The 25712-nt window shown below is 44.3% G+C and overlaps 1 protein-coding gene across 4 annotated transcripts in view; it reads right to left on the bottom strand.

Moving 5' to 3' along the window:
* The window catches only part of TRAF3 (TNF receptor associated factor 3), a 119756-nt gene that overhangs the window by 50116 nt on the left and 43928 nt on the right, over window positions 1-25712 (bottom strand). For all 4 annotated transcript variants that reach the window (XM_047080037.1, XM_047080040.1, XM_047080039.1 and 1 more), the window contains one exon: window positions 6005-6129. The gene's annotated coding sequence lies outside the window, so the exon portion shown is untranslated. The remainder of the gene's footprint in view (window positions 1-6004; window positions 6130-25712) is intronic.

Here is a 25712-nt window from a genome sequence, read left to right on the forward strand (position 1 = left end):
TACACCTGGGCATCTGCACCAAGCTACAGATGGGCCAAGAATCCCACCATGTGCTTCACGTGTAGGCAGAGCACCAGAAGTGGCAACGTTAGTCCAGTCACATCTTTGGAACCTTCCAAAATGTGTAAGTGTGGAAACCTCCGACAAAAACAATGTACACTCAAGTCAAATACATTAAAGAGGTGCTTGAGGTGGGGTGCCGGGGTGGCTCAGTCGGTTGAGTGTCCAACTCTTGATTTTGGCTCAGGTCGTGATCCCAGGATCCCACGGGATCCCAGCGTGATCCCACTCCTCGCTGAGTGTGGAGCCCACTTGGGACTCTCCCTCTCTCCCTCTCTCTCTCTGTCTTTCTCTCTGCCCCTCCCCTCTGTGTATGCACTTGCTCTCTAATTACACACACACACACACACACACACACACACACACACACACACACACACCCAGAGGTGGTGGAGGAGACAACTCTTGGGCACTTGTGGACTGACATTCAACAGTCCAATGTGGGGAAGCAGCTCGGAGGTTACAATACCCAGAGTGGACACACGTGCCTCTGGTCAGCACTCCGCACCAAGCAAGTGAGGCAAACCTTGGGACCACTGCCAACACCTCATCTTTTTAGCCTCAAGTGTGGGAAGAGGATGTTTGCTTCCACGCACATAAAGAGTATGTGAACAGTAATGACAGATATACACAAAGCAAAGAGAGTGCAATGGAAACCATCAGGAAGGGAGTTAGGTGACTAAGAGATGGCGCCAGAGGGGGTCTGTGCGCTCTGGGGAGCTGCAGAGGGGCCTAGACAGAAACCACCGGGAGGCAGCAACCTCGGGGGTGGCAGCCCGGGCCGGGCCAGGGACCAGGGCTTGCCACAGCGCCTGGCGTTCTTGGTTCTAGAGTTCCCACTCCACAGGGTCCTCTGAGCAGAACCACTGCTCTACTATCACATTATTTACGGTCTGCTACGTGTGTAGGCATGAATGTATCCTATTCGGGGGCCAAACTGTTAGCTAAATGCAAGAACCTCTATTTGAGAAAATCACTTCATAAAGTTTTAGTTTCCGGCCAGCTACTCAGGAAGCCCCTCTCTCACAGCTGAGGCATAGCCACACTTCGAAATGCAGCCGGAGCTGGACTGGATCCCTCTGCCTTTCCTCTATGCCTCCGTACTCTAATGACTTATGCTCCCTACTTGTGATTTCAGTTGAGCTACATCTTACTTGGAGATCGGAAACTGGAAACCAAAGCACATCTGCTGACAAAAGGGTGTTCCAAGAACTGGAAAGCCCGGGGAAAACCAAAAAAGGGAAGCATCAGATAAACAAAGAAAATGGCCCCTGCCAGCAAGAAAGTACTAAACACAACATAGACGGAGGCAGATGAGCTCAGCCTCAAGCCCAGCAGGGAAATTAAGAGTATCATCTAAGCAATGCCAATACAGAGAGAAGAGAGAAAACCAGAAATAGACAGGTGTGCCCTGTTGATTAAAAAAAAAAGCTTTCCAATAATCCATATTTATGCGAACATTTCAGCAGGGACTTTTTTCATGACACCTGATACCAGATGCTCTACAGCAGGGAGAGGGCCTGTGGCTGACACACCGGCAAAGCAAAGACCAGGGGAGACTAGGTTCTCATCCAGACAAACGCGCAGATCGTAATCACGTATGTAAAAGCCCCACTTAGGAGACAGAAACAGAGGGGGTGGGGCGACGTGGACTGGACAGCCAGCCAGCCAAGGGCTCACAGCGGGAGAAGAACCTGATTAACCCACAGCATAAAACTTGGTCTTAAATCCTTTAGGAAAACAATAGCTATCTGAGGCCCGGCACTGCCAATATCCCTTGATTTAGGGATCTTTCTTTAAAGCGCTCATTCAACCCTGACGGTGTAAAGATGCTGTGTCTCTCCTGGACCAGGGCCAGAGTCCTGCCATCTGGACAGAAGGAGACAGACAGGCTGAGGGCTCAGTCCACTCGACAGACAAGCCACAAAGAGCCACATCCAGGTGGATGCTGCCCGGAGGCCGTGCTTGGACTGGAGGCAGAAGCAGCTGTGTGTGTGTGAGAAGATCCATCCTCCTGGAGCGTCGACTTCACTTGGAAGGAAATACGAGTGAAAAACAGAAGACGTGGCCACACGGAGTGGATTAGGGTATTTAAATCAACTTCCACAATAAAGCATGAGATTTCAAAAGCACTGGCTCTGATCTCAGTGCCCCTTCCCAACCCCTCTGGCGGACCCCCCACCACCTTCACCTGTGGTGTAAAGGTGGGAGCCGCGCAGGTGCTGATGTGGACCATCTTCTCTCCCGCACACCCCCACGCCGGGCCACGGCACCCCCACGCAGGCCTCACCCAGCAGATGTGCACCAAGGAGGCTCTCCCTGGGCACCACAGCACCACGCTTTCTGAGCTCCCAGACCACCTCCCGCTGTTTGTCACGTCACCCAGGCCCCTCGTCATCCACGCAGCCAGCATGGAACTTGTCACTCTCGGCCCTTCCCGTTCCTGTTTGACACATCTCTGCCTGCGACACTGCAGCCTGTTCCACCCCGAGGAGTGCGCCACCACCACCGAGCCGGCTGCCCCGGTGGAACTGTGCTCACCTCCCTGATTCCAACATCCACTTACTGGTTTCAGCACTCCTGATCTGACTCCCCGTCACCGCCAGCTCTGTGAATACAGGAAAGGCATTCTTTTTTTCTTTTTTTTAAGATTCTATTTTTTTACCTAATCTCCACACCCAGTGTGGGCTCAAACCCACAACCCCGAGATCTGAGTCTCGTGCTCCACCACCTGGGCCAGCCAGGACCAGGGTATATGTTCTGTTGCTAGGGAGATGCTCTCAGATTCGGTTTATTTATCTGCAGTCTTCCAGCTAAAATAACCCATCTTGAGTTTCTGGTCCAAACCTCACATATTTTTACATGTGAGGAAAATCAGGCACTGAAAAGCAACGTGCTTGCAAGGTCCCCAAATCACCAAGAAATCGGCAATTGGATAAAGAGCAAAACTGATGACATGTATACACAGAAGAAAGCCAGCATATTTTTAAAAATTAGATTTTTTCTAGAATACACTGAACATGAGGGAATACTATGCTGCTGCACAAAAGAGAGCGAGGCGGATCCCTATACACTGCTACGGCGTGAGCCTCACGACAGGCTGTTAAGTTTAAAAAACAAAACAACAGGAAACAAGATGGAGAAAAGTTGTATGTTGCCAGTGTCTAAGAAAGAGGGCTGTGTGCACACACACACTTACATTAAAAGTAGGTATGCTGGGGCGCCTGGGTGGCTCAGTTGGTTAAGCGACTGACTTTGGCTCAGGTCATGATCTCGAGGTTTGTGGGTTCGAGCCCCATGTCGGGCTCTGTGCTGACAGCTCGGAGCCTGGAGCCTGCTTCGGATTCTGTGTCTCCCTCTCTCTCTGCCCCTCCCCTGCTCATGCTCTGTGTGTGTATCTCTCTCTCTCAATAATAAATAAACGTTAAAAAAATAAAATAAAAAATTTAAAAAATTTAAAAAATAAAAATAGGTATGTTACCAATGGAGGAAAAAGAAACAGTGCACAAAGATCAGCAACGGAAGCTTGATTTCTGAAAATATTTAATTTTGATTTGGAAACACGAAAATGTTTTCTAAACCTTCGACAAAATTTTAAAAGAAGCTATTCCTTAAAATTCAAATAAAAAATGAGTATAACTGGCAACCAGGTGGCTTTAAAACTTAATTAGGAAAACATCCCTAGGAATACATACTCTAAGGACAAAAAAGAACTCTAAGAACAACAAGAAAATCCCAAACTGTTTTCAGTAATCACGTTGGTAATATGTTGGTATTGTTATTTTAAAACTACCACAGGGGCGCCTGGGTGGCGCAGTCGGTTAAGCGTCCGACTTCAGCCAGGTCACGATCTCGCGGTCCGGGAGTTCGAGCCCCGCGTCGGGCTCTGGGCTGATGGCTCGGAGCCTGGAGCCTGTTTCCGATTCTGTGTCTCCCTCTCTCTCTGCCCCTCCCCCGTTCATGCTCTGTCTCTCTCTGTCCCAAAAATAAATAAACGTTGAAAAAAAAAAATTAAAAAAAATAAATAAATAAATAAAACTACCACATATATTTTATAGGATAAAACAAACATATAATGATGCTAACATTGCTGGGAACCAAGGTTTGCAGCATTAGAGAAAAGCGATACCAATATAAACCAACGAAGTAAAAATCAAGTAATACTCAATTTGAAATAAACATCAGTGTGAACTGCTGATATTTTCCCTTAAAAAGCGTACTTGCCTGTCTGTCCACCCAAAAGGCCTAGCAGTGAGTGTCCCCGGTACCCAGATTGTGGTCTCAAGACACCATTTTCTACAAAAGGGAACCAGAGCTGCTCGGAGAAGAGCCAACGCCAGGCCTGGGGCAAAGAAGTTTAGAACAAATCTGGAACACCTCACGGTACCAGAAAGCAAGGAAGGGAAGAGTGCAGGTCACGTCAAAGGACAAAGGAGCCCACCAAAGAGGCTCCACCAGCCACCAGTGGCTCAGGATTGGCATCTGTAAGAATCCTAACTGTGAGGGACTGAAACATACCACGTGCGTTTAAGTTCACAAGTTGGTAACACTACTTGAAACAGTCACCTGTCACTTTGGGAGTGGCTACATCTCATTACTGAGCACAGAGAAAGAGAACGTATCCTCTTCTTCCTATCTGAACTGCCCCTTAGGGTGACCAAATACTGAACGAAGGGCAGTTTCCATCTACCGACATATTTCAGCTACTCAAGGCAGAACAAACGAGTAATGTCATCTCACAACCTGCGAGGACTAAGTCCAGGCACCGAGCAGCACAGGCCCGGAGCCACGAAGACGCGTGCCTCCTGGTGAGGGCACACACCACGGCCTCAGCAGGGCCTTGTGCTCAAAGGCCAGGCCAGAAGGTGGTCAACCGGGCGGATCTATCACCACCCCACAGGAGATGCAGGCGGCAGAAGAACACGTTCGGTGCCAAGGGCAAAATTCAACACAGGGAAACCTGACCACAACCAGCCACCCAAGAACACGTGAGGAAGAAAAGGGACAGGGAGGGGCAGTCACAGGATGAAAACAGGCCGAAGGGACATTATCAGCTAGCTGCCGTTGTGCGAGCCCTGATTCAAACAAACTAAAAACACTGACACAACCGGGGAAAACTGAATGGTCCTGGTATTATGAATAATTTTTAAAACTGCACTTTTCTTAATACTTGAGAATTTATCAAAAATAGCTATATATTAAATCTCACTATGGATGTAAGCATTTCAAACCCATTTTATACTCATTTTACTGTTCTAACATAGTAAAGAGTTCATAATTTCAAGTATAATGTGCCACTCAATCACAAATTAGAGATTAAAACAGGGTATTTTGTTTCTTTTCAAACTCCCAGAGAAAGATAGTTAGGGAGCAAAGAGTTCATGCACCAGAAGATGCAATCCCAGAGCACCTGGCTGGCTCAGTCAGAAGAGCAGGTGATTCTTGATCCTGGGGTTGAGTTCAAGCCCCACCTTAGGTGCAGAGATTACTTAAAAATAAAATCTTCAAAAAAAAAAAAAAAAAAAAGATGCAATCCTCAGCTGAAGCAAGCCTCCACCCGAGGCCACCAGCACCTTCACTGCAGTGGGGTCCTGCTAGGGAAGGGTGGCCCCAAGCTTTCAGAGGGTAGGCCTATGAGGCAGAAATTCCTACAATTACCCTTGGCATCAAACACATGTATCATTACTGGCTCATGAAAGGTGACGTCGATTATTCTCGAAGTTTAACGCTGGTTTAAAAAAAATGAAAAATAAAATGAAGGTTTGACACCAAAATGCGGTACATGTGCAGAAGGTACTCAAATACATCTGTTACAAAGTGAAATTACTGAAGCCAAAAATGAGTACATTCCGGATGTTGTTTAACGACTTTATTTTTCTGAAAAGCAAACAAGTGCCAGCTGCAAAAAGAAATCTATATAAATTAAAATCGTCCAGTGACATACCCGTGTGCCATATGCTGTAAGAAGATACACCAAAGCTCGATCAGGGAGGAAGAGATTTCAACAGAGAAAGAAGCGAAGCGGTGTCAGTCTTATCCTTCTTCACAGAATGTAGTGGAGTCTCTTACCTGAGGAGTGAGAATAATACTCGGTCATCTCAACCAGGAACATTTTTGAAACTTTTAAAACTAGAATTTCAAAAATGTGAATTAAAAAAAATGATCAAGAAAGAAGTTCAAACAAAACATTTTAACCACTCTATATAAACTGTACTTTGGATTTGCTACGTTTTTTGAGTTGGACACAAATGACAAAGTCAGGATGTCTTCGGACTATTTTTAACATAACTTTTATCACGGAGTATTACACATAAAAAGCACAGGAAACACGCATGTTCAGCACATAAACAAACGCTAGTTCAACTACCACCCCGGGCAAGAAATAGAACGCTGCTGAAACCCCAGAAAAGGCAGGGCGCCTCTCTCTGACCCCAAGCCCTTTCCTCCTACTATGAGCAGCTACCCTAACTTTTATGGTTACCATTCCCTACTTTACATTTATCCCCCAGGTATGTGGCTCTGATACAGCTCTTTTGCCAACTTCTGAATTTTATAAGAACAGAATCCTATGCGCGTCTTCCTTTGTCTTGCTCTTTGTTTTTTCTGCTCCACCCGCCATTTACTTTCATTGCCACGTAGTATTCCACTGCGTAAATAGACCGTAATTTATTTATCCATTCCCCTGTCCCCTGAATAGTTTCTGCTCTGGAGCAAAGACACACCACTGAGATCTGGGGCCCCTGGGTGGCTCAGCCGGCTAAGCGTCCAACTCTTGGTTTTAGATTCAGCTCATGATCTCCTGGGTTTGAGCCTCTTGTCAGGCTCTGAGCTGACAGCACGGAGCCTGCTTGGGAGTCTCTCTCTGCCTCTCCCCCACTCACACTCTCTCATAATAAATAAATAAATAAATAAATAAATAAATAAATAAATAAATAAATAAATAAATTTTAAAAAACTAAAAAAAAAAAAAAGACACACTACAAAGATCTTTCTGGTGCAGCTATCTTAATTACGCACATGAGCATGTATTTCTCTGGTGTATACACCTAGAAATGTGACTGCTAGGTTATCCAGTAAGTATCTATTCAACTTTGCTAAATAAAGCCAAACTATTTCCCAAAGCAGTTACAACAATTTACACTCCCACCAGAAGGGTATGAGAGAGTTTCTGGTGCTTAACTTCTTCAACAAGGCTGGTCAGACTTTTTAATTCTTGCTAACTGAATGGTTGTGTAGTGGTATCCTAAGAATTCTTTGTTACATAGAACTTAATAATTATTTTGAATAAATTCATGAAATTTTACATCTGACAACTGCAGCAATGCAAATTTAATTTTGCAACCAAGTATCTGTTCATTTTTCCAACGGTTACTGCACTATGATTTCTCATCAGGTTTAATTAACTCCCTAACCTCAGTCCACCAACTTCCAGAGACACTGACTCCAACCCCCAGGCACAGGGGGACGTGTGCCAGTTGAGCATCCTAGTCCCTGGGTAGAGTTGGTTCATCCCTGTGAACATACAGAGTCAAAATTAATGAAGTCTTTTCTTCCTCCTCTGGAACTCAAAGAGATTCTCTCTTCCCCAAAGTACCTGAACATGTGGAAAGCAATCTGCCAAATAGGACATCTTGTGTGAGCAAGAAACAGACTTGTTTGTAATAAGCTACTTATTTTGTTACAGGAATCAGAGTTGCCCACTGTTTAATGTGAAATGACACTTGTTAATGACATTCTAGTAACACTCTAGTCCTGCTCTTTGCCTTAAAGTATATTTTGTCTGACACTATACGATCTTATTTTTGGTGTTTGCATAGTTTATTTTTTTCATCATTTTACTTTCAACATTTCTTAATCCTTATAGATGAATGTCTTGTAAACGGTATATAGTTGGATTTTTTAAACACCTTATTTAAAAAAAAAAATCTTGGTATCTTCGTCTTCTAAATGGAAAATTTACTCTATTTGCATTGGAAGCCATTACATACACCTAGGTAGATTTAATTCTACCATTGTACCTGGGGCTTTCTTTCCTTTTTTAATCCCAACCCAACCTACCAGAGGCTTTTCTATTTGCCTTCTTTTGGATTGCTACCATTCCAATCTCTGCTCCCTAGTAATCTAGAAGTCACGTGTCTGGTTTTTATTCTTATGATTACTTTAGAAATACAATGTGATGTGCAGGCTCTTAAAGGCCACTGCGGTATCTCTCCCCTCCTCTTGGACAGCAAGGACTTTAAAATACTAACTCCATTCATCACACTGCCAACGTATGTCCTACCGCTGTGTTTACATATGTGTACATATTTTTGTCATTATTAACATTTTAGGTAACATTCATTTTTGTTAGATGGAGAATCCTTTCCTGTTGTGTAGTGAAGGTATTACTCCTAGTGCTTTTTGGCTTTCACTGCCGGTGTTGGGAAGCGGCCTGTTGTGCCTCGGTAGGCAATCATGTGCTCCACTACCCTGTGTTTGGCTGTGGATTTCTTTTTACTTAGGGTATCCTGCCAGTCATTTGTTGAACATCTTAAAACTACGGTTTGGACTGTTTCAACTTCCTGGAAAACTGTCAACCATTTTCTTCTCAAACACTGCTCTGCACCATCCATGTCCTCTACTCCCAGAACCCAATTACGCGTACGTCAGACTTCACTACCTCCTCCGAGTCTCCTGCCTTCCTTTGCGTTCCCCATACTTCTATCTCTGTGCTTCACTTTCATTTTCCTTTTTTTGATCTATTATGATGTGGATTACACTGATTGATTTTCCAGTGTTAAACCAATTTTTCACTCTGAGATAAACCTTATTTGATTGTTATGTAATATCCTTTTTATGTTTCTACATGGATTATATTTGCTAAAGTTCATGGGAGACATGCGTGTACAACAAATACACTTGGTGGTTTTCCTTTATTACAATGTCTTTGCCTAGTTTTGCTTTCAGAGCAGTGCTGGCCTCATAAAATGAGATAGGAAGCATTTCCTCCTCCTCAATTTTCTAAAAAAGTTTTTGTCTGATTAGTATTCCTTTTTCTATAAGTGTTTAATACAATTCACCAGTGAAGTCATTTGGGTCTGGAGTGTTCTTTGAGGTAAGGAGTTTAATTACAAATTCAATTTCTTTAATAAATACAACTGGTTACGAAGGTTATATATTTCTTCGAGTGAGCTTTGGTGGTTTGTGTTTTTCAAGGAATGTTTTCATTTTGTCAAATTTATTGGCATAAAATGATTCACAATTTTACCCTTCTTACCCTTTCAACGTCTGTAGGATCTGTAGTGATACCCTCTTTTACATCCCTGATATTGGCATTAATATTTTCTTTCATTCCCACTGATGACAGATTATCCTGGATACGACAGTCACCTTTGACTTACTACAGTTTACCTGCAAATACTATTATACCACTTTAAGCATATAGTAACACCATAGTTCTGTTTCTCCCCTCCCGTCTTTTGTGCAGTTTTCATTTATTTACCTCTGCAAGTATGAGAAGTCCCACATTACACTGTTATTTTTGCTTTAAATAGCCTATTTTTATTTTCTTATTATTATTTTGAAAGTCTGTTTATTTATTTTGAGAGAGACAGAGAAAGCAGGGGAGGAGTAGGGAGAGGAAGAATCCCAAGCAGGCTTGGCACCCGCACAGAGCCCGATGTGGGGCTCGAACACTCGAAACTGTGAGATCATGACCTGTGCTGAAATGCAGAGTTGAATGCTTAACTGAGTGAGCCACCAGGCGCTCCAAAATAGCCAAAAAAAAAAAAAAAAAAAGCAATTAGAAGTGAGAATATTTATCCACCTATTGACCATTTCTGGTTCTTTTCATTCCTCTGTGTAAAAATTTCCATCTGGTATCATTTCCTTCTACCTGAACTTCCTTAAAAATTTTCTTGAAGCGTAGGCACGCCTGGGGAGCTCAGTGGGTTGAGCACAGACTTTGGCTCAGTCATGATCTCACAGTCAGGGAGTTTAAGCCCCGCATCTGACTCACTGCTGTGAGCACAGAGCCTGCTTCAGATCCTCTGTCCTCTTTCTCTCTGCCCCTTCCCCACTTGCACTCCCTTTCTCAAAAACAAACAAACATTAAAAGAATTTTTTTCTTGTAGTGCATGCAGTTCTGCTGGCAATAAAATCTGTCAGCTTTTCTTGGCCTAGAAATTTTGATTTCACTTTTATTTCTAGAAGATATTTTCTCTGGGCACAGAATTCTAAACTAACAGGTTTTTCTTTTGGTACTTTAAACATGTCATTCTGTTGTCTTTTGGCTAGCACAAATCGGACCAGAAGCCAGCTGCCATTTCTATCTTTGTTCCTCTGTAATGTCTTTTCTTCTCACTGCTTTTTAAGTTTTGGGCTTTTTTTTTCCTCTCTTTATCACTGGTTTTTCAGGAATTGGATGTTGCAGTATGTTGGTATGGTTTTGTGTACTCTATTTGGGATTTTTGAGCTTTGTGGTTTATAGTTTTCATCAAATTTTTAATTTTTGTTCAGCCATTATTCCTTCAAGTGTTGTTTCCATTCCCTCCTCTCCTGGAACCCCAATTACACATATCTTGGAGCAGGTGGTTTTGTCTCACAGGTCCCTAAATGCTCTGTTATTCTCTTCAGTCTTCTCTATTCTTTTTGCTGTATTTTGGATTGTTTCTATTGCTAAGTCTTGAAGTTCAATGACCTTTTCTGTAGTGCCAACCTGCTATTAATCTCTCTACTGCATTTTTCATTTCAGATACAGTATTTTTCATCTGGAAGTTTTATTTTAGTCTTTCTTTTCATATCTTTCATTTCACTCATTTTCCTCTACATTTTTGAATATGTGTGACTTACATGTAACAGTTATTTTAATGTCCTTGTCTGCAAATTCCATCATCTGTTATTTTGGGGTCTGTTTCTATTGACTGATTTTTTTCCTGGTTAATATCATATTTTCTTGCTTCTCTGTATGCCTGATAATACTTTTTAAGGTTTTTAAATTTTTTTAATGTTTTTTAAATTTATTTTTGAAAGAGAGCATAAGCAGGGGAGGGGCAGAAAGAAAGAGGGGGTCAGAATCCGAAGCAGGCTCCAGGCTCTGAGCTGTCAGCACAGAGCCCAATGCGGGGCTCAAACTCACGAACCACGAGATCATGACCTGAGCCAAAGTCCAATGCTTAAGGGACTGAGCCACCCAGGCACCCTGCCTGGTAATTTTTATTATATGTTGGACACCCAAATTTTTTTTACACTATTGGGAGCTAGAATTTACTACACCCTTTCTTTTTCTTTTAAAGTAGCCTCCACACCCACTATGGGGCCCAACATGAGGCTTGAATTCACAATCCTGAGATCAAGACCTTAGCTGAAATCAAGAGTTGGATGCTTAATCAACTGAGTCACCCAGGTGCCCCAAGATTTTATTATATATATATTTAGAGAAAGAGAAAGAACACGAGCAGGGGGAAGGGCAGAGGGAGAGAGAGAATTTTTTTTTTGAGAGAGAGACAGAGAGAGAGAGAGAGAGAGAGACAGAGACAGAGAGAGCACAAGCAGAGGAAAAGACCGAGAGAGAGAATCCCAAGCACGATCTCAGCTTAGCAGGGAGCCCGATGCGGGGCTCCATCTCCAACCATGAGACTACAACCCAAGCCAAAATCAAGAGTCAGATGCTCAACTGGCAGCCACCCAGGTGCCCTGAGAATCGTAAGCAGGCCCCATGCCCAGGGTGGGAGCCCAATGCAGGGCTCAATCCCACAGCCCTGTGATCAGGACCCAAGATGAAATCAAGAGTCAGACGTTCAAATGAATGAGCCACCCAGGCACCCCTATTAAGTCCTTTTCAATACAGCAGGACTTTGTTCTGAGAAACGTTATTTGGAACGATTTAGGGCAGGTCTACAATGGCCTTTATGGTCTAGAGCTAATCCAGCCCCACTAGTGAGGGGAGGGAAGTCTACCCGATCCCCTAAATGGAAAAGCTGCTCCGAATCCACCCTCACAAAGATTAAAAAACAAGCCTTACAAGGATCTGATACTACTCTAGGTGGTGGGAACACAAACTGTCTCAGCCCTGTGGGATATCCACAAATTGTTCAGTCTATTCCTTTCTGGTGGTTCTTTTCCTGGCTTTGTGTTTCCTCTCGTGTATGTGCTGGTCAGTACTCAACCAGAGTCTCAAGGGGGTCCTTCTGCGGATCCCTGGATTCTCTAAGTAGCTCCCTTCCTCTCCTATATACTTTGCCCCCCAACTCTAGCTGCTTTGTTCTCCCAAATGCTGGGTGTTTGTCACTTCAGTAAAAGCTAGTGGGTTCTGGCTTCTCTCTCCTACCCTGCAGTGTGGAAACACTCTCTAGGCCAGGATTTGCCTGGCGGTCAAATCTAACCTACTACTAGTTTTTATAAATAAAGTTTTATTGGAACCCATCCATACCCATTCATTCACATACTTAGTATGAAAGCAGACACAGAGTTGAGTGTGTAACTCTGACAGAGACCATATGGTCTGAAAAGCCTAAGATATTTACTGTCTGGCCCTTTACAGAAAAATTTCATGGGCCCTGCTCTAGAGAGTAAGCTGGAATAATCATAGGGCTCATTTCCCTTATTTTAGGGAATACGGTCCTAACCTGTCTGCTGGCCAATATCTGAAACTGTTATTTCTTATGTTTTGTCTGGTTTTCAAGTTGTTTAAGGAAAAGAGTCAGGTTTGGGACAAGGATGAGGAGAATAAGGCACATGACTCAAGTAAATTTTAAAGGAGTACCAAAAAATTCAGTATTAGAGGTAAAAACCAAAGTTAATAAAAAAAATCTACAAGAAGAAAATAGTGAAATTTTAAAGATAGTACCAGGAGCAGTGCTGAACTGAGCCATATCTGAGCTGAGGCAAAAGGAAAAATCATTAATTCTGATCCTATCTATATTTAAAATTTGATTTTTTCATTACTGATCTATTTGCACCAAATTTGATTTTCTAAAAGTACTGTAATACACTGTTTATTTTCTTAAAGGTTTTATTTTTAAGTAATCTCTCCAACCAAAGTGGGGCTCAAACTCACAACCCCAAGATCAAGAGTCACACGCCCCACCGACTGAGCCAGCCAGGTGCCCCTAAAATATTTATTAATCACAATTATTGAGCTTTCTGGTGTCAATTCTGTACCAGGTCCTGGTGGACAGTAAACCTGGTCCCTGTTACTCTGCCACAGCAGAAAGGGAAGACTCCAGAATAACTTTCTTACTAAGCACATCACACTCATACATTATAACTACAAGGATTTATCAGAACCGGAAAAGTAAATGCTTTCTTTCTCAGAAAGATCTTAAAACAGAAAACACTTCAATATGAAACATTATGCTCAAATTACTTCTATTTGCAACTAAGAGTCTTATACGTACATAGTCCCACACATAGACACTCTGGAGACAGGGAAATACTACAAGAATGTAAAAACTTTCCTATTATTACTAAATTAGTACATGCACACAAAGATATTACAACTTTAATTATGTAATGTTGGGGAGATACATTTACATTATGGGGTAGACCAAAACCAGCCACCAGCAGCAACTGCTACCACGTCCATTTACTAACTGGTGAAGGTAGGTGCCAAGGCTCTCAACACATCAGCTCAATTAAAAGCAAATCAAGCAACAAACTTCATTCCAGATTCTGCAGGGTCACCACCCTGCTGGTGCTCCTCTCTAGTGAATGTGGCAGGAAAGCGCTAGGCAAGCACAAGTGGAAGTAGTCTCACCATCACAAGAATAAAAGAACCTCCACCGTAAGCCAACTTCTACATATCCTCTACAGCGTTTATTTCACTTTCTAAAAGCACAGGTGCAGGGGCACCTGGGTGGCTCAGTCGGTTAAGCGTCCGACTTCGGCTCAGGTCATGATCTCACAGCTGTTGAGTTCCAGCCCCCAGTGGGGCTCTGTGCTGACAGCTTGGAGCCTGGGGCCTGCTTCCGATTCTGTCTCTCTCTCTTTCTCTCTTTCTCTTTCTTTCTTTCTCTCTCTCTCTCCCTCTCTCCCTCCCTCCCCTGCTCATACTCGGGCACACTCTCTCTCTCTCTCTCAAAAATAAACATTAAAAAAATTTAAAAAATAAATAAAAGCACGGGTGCAGAAAAATGTTTTCAAATGTAATGACCAAAAAAAAAAAAAAAGCTTTTTCCTTAATCAAAAATTTTATGGTATTAAGTTTAGTGGAGAAACAAAGACTATGAAATTAAAAGTTGTAATTTTTATGAAGAAATAGTCAAAACTCATGAAATGAGTTAATTTAACAATCAGATACCATTCAAGTTCATGAAAGCATCCTCCCCACCCCAAAATTCCCTCTTCCACCTGCTCCTTCTGACCTGGCCTTGGGTGTGAGCCGGCCGGCCGCCCAGCCTTGCTCAGCAGGCGTGCCTGCCCTCCCTGGCTAAGACCCTGCCTCTGCATCGCAAGGGCGGACTTGCACACCACGCCCCCTGGTCCGCTTTCTCCTGTGCCTTGGCTCCTTCCCTCTCTCTCCCTTCATGTCCTGCCAGACACTTCATCCTCAAGACTCCATTCACGTGTCTTGACACCTACCGTTTACACTCAACTCACAGTTTGGTCACGAAACTTGAGGGCAGAGATCATGCTAAATTTAGATCTGTAGCCTCCCTCCACCCCCAGCAGCTAGCAAGATGCTAGGCACACTCAGCAGGCACCGGCTTTCTAGGGAGTTAAACTTCTCTAAGCATCTTTCCAAGTACCTTCTCTTCCCAGTGAAAGTGACCTTCCTCAAGCCCTGGTCTATACTATAAGGACACCCACCATAACACAAGCCTACACTGGCTTTGCTTCCTTCTCTCTCTCCCACCTGACTGTCAGCTTTCTGAAGACAGAAATGTTTTCTTTGGGTATGTGTCTTCTTTGGGTTTGTATCTTCAGCACTTAGAAAGGATCTACCACACAGTAAACATTCAATACATATTAGTAGTTATTATTCAATTATTCCTGTAATTATACATTTATTCCTCACAAGTCTAAATATTCTTCTCCATTTCCCCCTCCATTATAGATATGAGGAAACTGAAACACAAAGATTCAGCAATTTCCCAACATTACACATCAGCAAGTGACAAAGTGGTCTGCCTCTTCCTAACATCTATGTCTATTATCAGAAAGTGACTACCTCAACAAAGGCATGCCCACTGACTCATGATGTAAGAATCAGTCAAGATTTACACTGTAAAAGTGGATTTGCCATATGCACCTCTCAAATTATCTTCAAAAGGTTATCCGATGCTCCAAATCTCTCCTTGGACTATTGAGGAACTAAGATAAAGACAATAGCAACTTGCCCAGAGGAGTCAGAGTCAGCAGGACTGAAACTGGTCTCAAAGACCAGTGGTCTCTCCTTGGTGACTTGACCAGCATTCTCGACCACTCAGACAACTATACATTCAAATCCTAGGTGATCATCTAATTTCTGAGCAACAAGTAAAATACATGCCTCAAAATTCCCAAAATGTCAATAATGCCTAACGAATGCATTTGTCCCTTTTTAAAACCAAGCATCTTTTTTCAGTATTTTGAATTTCAGCACTGACATCCCCAGAATTTATTTATTCCCTTAAGACTAACACAGGACATTTGCGACCAGATGCACCAAAAATAACGTCTTTAGCTGAACTAAGGCCATTTCTGATTTCAAGAAGACACTGAGATATTGGCTAGGCTAAAATAAACTTCTCACATCATTTAACTAACTATAACTATTTGCTTGCTTTCTAGCTACTTTAATATGAGAACTGACTAGAATTATTTAGCTTACTTTTGAAAAGCAATATCCAGGGGCACCTGGTTAAGCATCTGACTCTTGATTTCCCCTCAGGTCATGATCTCACAGTTCATAAGATCAAACCCCACATCGGGCTCTGTGCATACAGCTGGCTTGCGATTCTTTCTCCCTCTCCTTCTGCCCCTCCCTGCTTGCTCTCTCTCTCTCTCTCTCTCTCTCAAAATAAATAAGTAAATAAACAAACAAACATTTTTCAAAAAAGAAAGAAAGAAAAGCATTACCCAAATGGATCTGAACAAGAAGGAAAAGAGCTAGTTAACAGTGAAATGACTATCCCATGCCACTGGGTAACAGTTAAAACTACTCTTGTGTGAAACAAAACCATGTCTGGAGCTATAATGCAGTGGTGAGTTTGGGTTGGTTGGGTGTCTCTGAAGTCTTACTCACCTGAACTCATGATCAAATATACATTACCACCGCATGCTTACTTTAGTCCTAAAACATGAAACGTCACATATATTTTTACAGATAGTCATGTTGAAAATTTTAAATATCTAATATAATATTCCTAGGATCTTTCTGAATCTAATATTCTCACGCTATGTAAACCCTCCAGAATAAATCAACTTCCTAATCAAATGTGACCCCCACCACTGCCAGAATTGCTGGACCCACCAGTACCAAGTTTCCTACATGACATCCAAACGATCACATTGTTTTAACTTAAGGTGGTACAGAAGCATGACATCTTTCCAGGTCACCCTGAAATTTTCATCTGAACCGTCTTTCAAATAAACCCTATTCTGCAATGTTCGCTTTTGCTTAATATAGTTGTGATTCACTTCAATTTACTGAATTTAAATAGAGATTTGTTATGCGACATCAAATCTCTTCGGTTTCCCCCTAAATTAATCAACATTTGGAACCGAAAATATTCTGGTGTCAACACTTTTTATACAAAAAGAAAAGTCCACATTAATAAAATTTTCTACTGAAATAATATAAAAATAAATCTTAATTTGTAGGTTAGGTCAGTGCTGCTGAAGAACTCCAGGACTGACTCACCAGCCAGAAACGCCCACAGGGCAGGTAGCACCCAGCCATGCTGTGGGCCCTGAAGAGCCATGCCACGCCTTGCACACAGCCCCTGGCAAGGTCCCACCTGGCTCAGCAGTTGGGACCAAAGCTTGTCTGATGCCAGTTCCCTGTTTCCACTCTCACAACTGTCCAATAAATAGTTTTTTTTTTAATTTTTTTTAATGTTTTATTTATTTTTGAGACAGAGAGAGACAGAGCATGAGCAAGGGAGGGGCAGAGAGAGAAGGAAACACAGAATCTGAAGCAGGCTCCGGGCTCTGAGCCATCAGCCCAGAGCCCGACGCGGGGCTTGAACTCACAAACCGCAAGATCATGACCTGAACCGAAGTCGGACGCTTAACCGACTGAGCCACCCAGGCACCCCTCCAATAAATAGTTTTGAATGACAGCACCCTTCTCCAATCTGGCAGTGTCATGAGGAAGACAAAAGAGCATTCTATAAATTAAAATATCAAAAGCACTGGGGCCGGCTTTACTAGTTTCTCAAAATTACCTCAAAATTACCTGAATTCAAAGGATGCATTAAAAGCTGCTACCCTCACAATGTATTCGTTCACTTACAAGAAAACTAACATGGAGATCAAGAGAGGAAAGGGCCATTCAGGACATAAAGAGTCACTATTCTTGGTTGTTTCCGGCTCCTTGGTGGAGTGGGAAAACACAAGTATTCAATAATTTGAAAAGACAGTAAGTTAGTAATGGAAAAAAGATTTCTTGGTTGAGTCAGTAAACACTTGAAAACTTCCAAGACGGTCCTGTGAAGGACACAGAGCATCAGAGCCACCTAGGATGGCCAGCCCAGTACAGGGAGGAGGAGACAAGAAAGACGGGGACCCTGAAGACGGTCTATGGGGAAGAGGACACAGCACAAGTAAATGTGTGTGTGTGTGTGCACGCGTGTGACATGAAAACTACCAAGGAGGCTCCTGGTGAACACACCAGTGACACCCATTTAAGTAGGTACAGGGAAGGCCTCCTTGGGGAGAGGACATTTAAGCCATGATCTGAAGGATCAGTAGAAATGAACTATTTCTGTAGTTCTCAGATTTCAAAAATATAAACATAAATAAATACAATAAGGAAATCAAGTGTTTAAGAAGTGGCTCAGTATCGAATATCAATTCAATATCCTCGTTTTACAGGCTACACAGGGAAAAAATAATCTTGTAATTCAAGGGTACCAATCTTCTTGCTGTACTTCTGGTTGGTGTTAGCGCACGCACATACACTAATATATACCAAATGCAAGGGTATAAATATATATATGATAAATACAACCATATGTTATATTGATAAATATTAATGGATGATAAATATTAACTGAATGAATGGGTTGTTGGCCACAGCTCAGAAAATGTTAAAAAAAAAATACTTTTCTTCTCACACTTCTTTTCCAAGCAATGAACTAAACCTTCAAGCAATTTATTTGCAGGTGTTAAATTACATTTCAAAAATAGCTTTATTAAAGGGGGTACAGAACTGTTTCTGAACAACTTAGAAGCCTTCTTCTAAATTAATGTTACAAACAATTTTTAGAGGAGCAAAATCTGAGTGTAGGACACGAATTTGTTTTACAAGATTTGTAGCTGCAAGTTGTAATAATGATAAATGATAAAACCATCCAGCACTACTGGACATTTTCTAACTCCAAGGCAGAATAAAAAGGGAAACAATGTGCTAGGAACTGTGGGTTGTGAGTTAAGGCTCTAAGCTGACAAAAACCCTACGTTCTGGGCCATAGACCCAAGGCTGGGGTTGGAGGAAGAAGGCAGAGCTGGCCTGGAGCTCCCCCACCTGGGCTGGGACCCTCCCTCCATGCCCTGGGACTGAGTTTCATTGATGCAGGGCTGGGGGGGCTGGGGATGAGGACGGAATGAACACGATTATGTCTGGAGGTTTCAGCATTTCATGCTTTGTATCTTCAGTAATCTAGAACACGGGAAAGACATTTCCTCATGAGCTCCATCCTGAGCTCTATCCATCTTTGCAGACTGTTTCAACTCTACTGCTGTATCAGAGACGGTTTCGATGCAACAGGGGAGTGACTCAGAAAATACGAGTTCCCTTCTTAAATAGCTGTCTGATAGCTGAGCACCAGCTGCCAAGGAAGCACACGAAAGGGGTGCTCATTCTAATCTGAGGGTCTGAAGACCCTTGCAAAATAATTCTAATTAATGAATCTGCCTGTGAAATGCCATTTTGTAACATATGCAGGGTTTATCTAAGTGTGAAAACGTGTCATTTTTTAAGCTTATTTATTTATTTTATTATTTATTTATTTATTTTGGAGAGCACACACACAAGTGGGAGGGGCAGAGAGAGTGGGAGACACAGAATCCGAAGCAGGCTCCAGGCTCCAAGCTGTCAGCACAGAGCCCGATGCGGGGCTCAAACTCACGAACCGTGAGATCACGTCCTCAGCCGAAGTCGGACACTTAACCGACTGAGCCACCCAGGCGCCCCCAAATTAAAATAATTTTTATTCTTCTAAGTCAAAGAACAACTTAAATTATACCGTTGAATTCATTTTTAGTTTATCGCAGGTTTCTAATACCAGTGCCTGATTCTCTTACCATAAGTGAGCGTATCCTCCTGTACCTGGACTGAAATGGTGGTGAGCAGTCAGAGTGTGCTGGCCGTCCCTCTGGGTTCTACCACATCGGAACTGCCTAGGGAACTCAACACCACGCTGTCTGCTAGGGCACTTTCTTTAGAGACCTGAAGAAGTCAGACTCTTAGGCAGGGCATCTGGGTTAGAGGATTCCTCTTATCAAGGAAAGCAGAAATCTTTCTCCACCTGAAAGGTTACATCTAAGACTCTCTTGATGCAGTTCTCTCAAAAGAGAGGTAATTCATTGTCTCTCACCTATGGGTAACAACACACTTGTCCTGGAGTTCTTTACAGATCACCAAAGAGAAACTTGTAAACATTATGTTTTCCATCTCGTTCTCACCGATGCAGACTGTCCCGTATCCTACCGAGGGCCTACTGAGCCACAGACCCCAGATGCTGCTGGACCTGTACCTCGTCTAACTCCTTCTCCGTCATCTTTGCCCACCGTGCCCAAATCTGCAACAGCCCTACCACTTTTCGGGGGCTCCAGAGTTATTCAGACAGTTAATGTGTTTCTATTATGTACTGAGCCTGAGACCCAACAGTGAGAAATGTGCTTCCTACCCTCACCGAGCTCAGTATCGGGGGGGGGGGGTTGGGGAGGGGCGCAGGGGGCACAGGCGCTGAGTCCTGGGAGAATGCCCTAGCTACCTGGTAACCTGAGCACAAGAAGCCTAATAAGCTGAACCTCTCACTATTATAGTAAGTAAGGTGTAACTTGTAAGCTGCACCTAATATTGCTATGTTGTTTTGCCTTTAGTAAACACAGTATTGTGACCTTGATTTAATAGGTGACCACTGGGCCCCTAGCCTCTCTGGAAAATACCACAGGTTGGCAGAAGGGTAGCTGCAGACACTCAGGCTAAGCGCTCCGGCACACAGGCCAACATCTCTCATCACAGCATGCGGCCTGAGGGGCGGAGGAAGCGCCCCTCAAGTCTCCAGCACGCTGAGCAGTTCAATAAATGGCGGGATAAAGAAGAAAGGGAAAGCAGGAACTTTTGTAAATTAGAGAGCTCTATTCCTGTTATTACGATAGGCCTTTTTTTTTTTTTTTTTAAACAAAAAGAAAAGCAAAACACAGTTACTGAGAGCAAAACTCTTCTGTCAGGAAAGCGATCCTTAGGAAAACAGAGAGCCAGGAGCTGGGTTTCCAATCCTAGGTCTGGTTCTGACCTACGGCTGCAGAGCCATAACCAAGTGGCAGTTTTCTCATCTGTAAAATAAAGGGACTGAACTGGATGAGGAGTCTCAACTAAGGCCTGTAGGTGAGCTACCACAAAATGCCCGCGGAGGTGAGTCTCAGAAGCTAACTCTACCTTCAGGTTCAAAATTTAAGCTGTATGATCTGAATGATCATCAATCAAGAGAATGGAATCTACACAAGGGTGAAATGTTCTCCCGGGGCCTGGCAGGGTCCTCTCTTAGGAGCCAATGTCTCAGACCTCCTCGGCAAGCTGCCCGGGGGCCTTTTACAAAATATTAGCAAACAGGTATTCCAGTCCCACGCAATCAAGGTATCGATATGGTTTAAATTCTTTTTTTTTTTTTAAACGTTTATTTATTTTTGAGACAGAGAGAGACAGAGCATGAATGGGGGAGGGTCAGAGAGAGGGAGACACAGAATTGAAACAGGCTCCAGGCTCTGAGCTGTCAGCACAGAGCCCGACGCGGGGCTCAAACTCACGGACCGCGAGATCATGACCTGAGCCGAAGTCGGCTGCCCAACCGACTGAGCCACCCAGGCGCCCCTGGTTTAAATTCTTAAGGGGAGCTAGTTTTCAAAGCAACTATGCTACATATATTTCACATAAACAGCAAACAATCCTTTAGTAATGAAGATAATGGGCCTTCGTGTATTAGTTTCACAGGCTTGGCATTTGGAACACCGGTCTTTCTAACTTGGGCCTCCCTCTCCAAAACCAACCATTGTGATATCCCAGAAATATAAATTAGGCAGGGCTGCCTCTCTGGAAGTCAGGCTCTCTGAGCGCCGTGGGGTGTTACTGGAAGGAAAGAAGCTCTTCACACGGACAGAAAGCTCTGCCAGAACCACACCAGCACACGGGGTTGCAGCTACGCCTTGGGGATGTCAAGGACTTCCAGCCCTCAGGAGGCGCAGACGTGCCAGCCCATTCTACACCACCCACAGACTGAGGTGTTGGGACACTGCACACACAGGCTTGCTCCCCAGCCTGGAGCTGAAAACCATCTCTTAACCGTAGTCTGTTGCCAAGAACCCAGAGACCATGGCAGACGTGACCAGAGGAAGGACCGAGCTGAACAGACAACTCTGGTAAACGAAGAAAAAGGATGTGATACACACGGACAGCTGAATTTATTTACACTAATCATGAATGCAGGCTCTCAGCTGGAACATCTCACTTAAAACGCCAGAAGGTTCAGTACCCATTCATAAGCTTTTCAGAATGCATGCAGTTGCCATGGTAACCCTGACATTGTATTTCTTGGCATTGGACGTATAAATTACCACCCATAATACATTTAACACAGTTTGGGGGCCGCCAATTCATAGACAAATAAATAAACCTGAGTTCTGACTCTCAGCCTCCCTCTTAGATAAACAAAGAGGAGCAGCTAGAGGTAGCATCCGCCTCACCCCGGGATAAGCACACAGCTCCGCACATCCGAAAACACGCATCTGAAGGCGAGTAAGAACTAAGGAAATTGGATCTCCTCATCCACTGCCATATGGCTGAGATTTTGTGAAACAAAACGTTCCATGCCAGATGCATGATACTGTCATTGCTTAAGTTATAGAAGCAAATCCATTCTATCCGTGTCTACATCTCTGGAACTCAACCGTGTTTAGTAAGTCAAAGAACAAGCAGATCTCTTTAAAGAACATCTTTAATAATTTATTTAGATGGCATCTGTCAACACTAAATAAGAAAACTGTTCAAACGTTCAAACTGTCCTTTAGTAAGAAATCAAAGTTTTGTTTCTTTGGTTCAGAAGAGATCTACTCAATCATAATTCTTCACCTTCTCTAGGGATAGTCCTAAACATTTAAAATACATATTATGCATGATTTTTAAAGTCCTTACCTTCTCATAATCCACCATCTGAACACAGAGGAGAAAATAAAATTAGCATGCACAAACTGCAAAGGCATCCTGACTCTCACATCCCAGGAAGCCCACTGCACCAGGAACTTAAGAGAGCTGCTGCAGGGCATGCCTGTGCTAAGCCACAGCGTTCACAAAAATCACTTCCGCTCTATCCCTAAACAGCTAAGTCCAAGGGAGGATTGCTTTCGTTGTCTCCTCCTTCAGACTGCAGGTCGTAGTCGGCGGCTTCGAGAAAGGGAGCAAAAGACCTCACCACCAGTTGTTTCCATATGAACAGAGACTTTGGTAACCGCTGCATTGCAGTCTTTCTGAAAGCTACAAACCTCAGAAGCAAGAGCGCGGAGAGAGACTCCCCTGGCACAGGAAGCTGCCTTTTGAATCACAAAGATTTTATAAGGATCTTTAAAAAAATGTTGTGAACACCGGGGTGGGGGGGGCATTTCTAGATTTTCAACCTATTTCCTAAAGGCTTACTGGTTTGTGGTTTTTACTGGAGGACGGTTTTGACAATTCACTGTGCTGGGTAAGAATACTGAAATTAATGAGATGTGCATGATGACACCGTCTTTAACGCGGAAGTTCTCCCTGTGCGAATCCCGCACATGTGCCGCTGAACAGCAGCTTCAAAACCCCGACTAAAGAGCTACTGGGAATGAACCATGACTTTACTTCCAGAAAACGCAAGTACAGGAAGCACTTCTAGTTGCTCTGTGGGCAGCAATCACCTTGAACACCCAGCTACCTTCACAGTACAGTAAAAACCATTACGTGATCAGAGCGCTTGAAATACTAAACCATTAACCATACAACCGAATTCAGAAAAAGAGACTTAAAATAGTAGCATGATTACTAAGTGACCTTTAATTTTCATCCATTCATTCAATACATTTAGTGAGCATCAACCGGCCACATGCTGTGTGTGAAAGGGCATGGGTAAGGTCACAGGCACCCGAGGGGGCGAGACGGCTAGAGGACCAGTCATTCCAAGCACGAGGACCCGTATGATGGAGAGGGCCGGCACACAAGGGAGGCAGAACCGGAGCTGGTCTGGGATGCGGGACAAGTTTTATGAGAAAGGAATACTTACCAGGAGCTGAAGGATGTGCTGGGAACAGGGAGGGACGAGGGGAAAGCATCCTCAAAATGGCACACGTCCCTCGGCCGGCACTGGTGTGTCCTCAGCAAGGCCATGTTCTGGAGCCCACCTGACCCTCACAGCAGCCCTGGGCCAGCATGGCCCCCACCACGACCGACGGGTGCCTGAGGCATATGGTGCCCGAGGCATGTGGTGACCAAGTAGAAATGACAGAACGTGAGCCTCGTAGGGCAACTCTGTGCTACACTCTTGCACCCCAGGGCCCCTCAGCAGGCAACAGTTGTCTTCTGGAGATTCTGGGGAACCTCCTGATGGGCAATGCTGTCTAAGAGGCCTCGTTCCCCTGAGTTCAGCGCCCCTCCCCTGACACTGAGCAGTGCTTGGTAAAGGATTGGGCGAATGAACACACACTTAAGGAACCTGCCGGTCACCCCTCATCCTGGTAACAGAAATGACCTGTCATATCCCTGCAAACATGCTGTTCCCTCTGGTGAGAATCCTCTGCTTCGCCTTCCTCCCATCTACCTAACTTCACACCCTTCACACCTCAGGCTCCGGAATCTTCTCTCCCAGGTAGTCTACACTAACTCCCTTTCCCACCCCTGGCAGCAGGGCCCTTCCTCTGTGCTCCCGTCGTCCCTCGCAGTTACCAGGCTATACGGAAGGACCCCCACCGAAGCCCCCTCACCAGGGGCAGCCGCCACTGCTCCACACACAGGAGTTACTAGTCCCTCTGTGAGACCGCCACCAGCATCCTTTCCATCCGACAGCTGAGCAGCCTGGGGCACAGTGGGGAGAGCCAGGATTCAAACCTCAGCACCCAGGCTCCACAGCCCACACCTCCCCACCTGGTATGATGCTTTTCTAGGCATCCAACAAAAAGTTCACTGACACCCCCGGGAAACGATGGTGCTCCCCCAGGGCTTTACTCACGGGAGTGGGATGGATCAGATTTATGGAAATACTGCACCCTTCCTACCCTGATCTCTCCCAAAAAAGGTGTGGTATGAATCAACGAATATTTTCAACGAAACCAAACCTCAAGTGCAAATCCCTAACTGCTGGATAATAGCACAGCACGAGGTGGACGATCAGAAGGGAAGGCAGGAGGCAGTACGAGGAAATTTCTTTTTGCCATTATTGTGCTTTGTAGAGACTCACTAGTGATTTAACAGCCTCACAGGAACTTTTATCAAACACCTCTGGACATATTCAGGTGGGCACTCCCCACAGAAGACGTTTCATAGAACTGTGCCTTTCAAATCAGGGATCAAGGCTGGTCCTCAGTGGCAGGCACACCCCCACCGGCTGCCATGCTGTAAAAGGGCTCATCCCCTACTGGCCTGTCAGTCCAGGGACCCCGTGCCTGGGAAGCAGGAATCCTGTGTTCTGGCCTGAGTAGGCTGTCACAGGAGGGTCGGAAGGAGCTAGCAGGGGTCTTACACCAAGTCTCTTGTGCCTCTTGGAACAGACAATGCCTAAGGAGTGGGGCCAACACTGGCGCAGGGGCGGGCGGGGTGGGGAGCCTGAGACCCTTGCCCCACCCCTCAGCAATGAGAACTAATTCTGCGGTAACGTGCACTGGTAGAGCAAGGCCCACGGGGGCCTCTAGGGCCAACGGTTGAGGTTGGAGGACAGAGGTGATTTTGGAAAGGAGCATGCTACAGGACCATTCAAACCACCTTCCAGGCCAACCATCTGCAAACCAAGGGCAGCAAGCCAGTGGTCAGTGCATGGGAACTAGGTCTAGTGACTAGCAGACCAGATCCCCACTTGCCTGGAAAGTGGCCTCCTATTATCTCGACTTTATGTATGAGGAGGCAGCAAGGCACAAACAGGAGAAATCTTTGCAAGTGCACCACCAGATGTCCAAGCGATGCTGCTTGGTGTTAGCTGTCTGGTTGCTTTGGACTTGGCATAACCCTGCTGGCCAGGGCAGGGCCTGGTCTCCCCATATCTGCCTCCTCTCAGCTCACAGCATGGGGCAGAGCAAGA

This window comes from Lynx rufus, unplaced genomic scaffold (assembly GCF_022079265.1).
Source record: "Lynx rufus isolate CCGP_SWC_20201006 ecotype Redwood Valley unplaced genomic scaffold, mLynRuf1.p SCAF_17, whole genome shotgun sequence".
In the NCBI taxonomy this organism is placed as follows: domain Eukaryota; kingdom Metazoa; phylum Chordata; class Mammalia; order Carnivora; family Felidae; genus Lynx; species Lynx rufus.